This window comes from Sinocyclocheilus anshuiensis, unplaced genomic scaffold (genome assembly GCF_001515605.1).
Source record: "Sinocyclocheilus anshuiensis isolate Anshui unplaced genomic scaffold, SAMN03320099.WGS_v1.1 scaffold62, whole genome shotgun sequence".
Classification (NCBI taxonomy): Eukaryota; Metazoa; Chordata; class Actinopteri; order Cypriniformes; family Cyprinidae; genus Sinocyclocheilus; species Sinocyclocheilus anshuiensis.
The window spans coordinates 736,263-736,485 of record NW_015544180.1 but is presented as its reverse complement, the minus strand read 5'-3'; the positions used below and the strand labels follow the sequence as shown (position 1 = coordinate 736,485).

The window sequence follows — 223 nt, the reverse complement described above, 5'->3', positions numbered from 1 at the left end:
ATGTTTCTAAATTGAAAAAAAAAAAAAAAAAAAACATTTGTTATACAATATAATGTTTGTATAATAATAATTATTAGTTATTATTATTAAAACAATGGCCATTTTTGGTTTTATCATGTTTAATTTAGATAATAATAATAATCTATTTTATATATTCTTTTTATTACTACTACTAGTAAGATTTTACATACATACATACATACATATATATATATATATATAT

General features: G+C 13.9%; 1 protein-coding gene across 2 annotated transcripts in view; it reads right to left on the bottom strand.

The window, feature by feature from the left end:
• LOC107696352 (hematological and neurological expressed 1 protein-like) overlaps positions 1–223 on the bottom strand; it is a 20,545-nt gene that overhangs the window by 4,908 nt on the left and 15,414 nt on the right. The window lies entirely within an intron of this gene.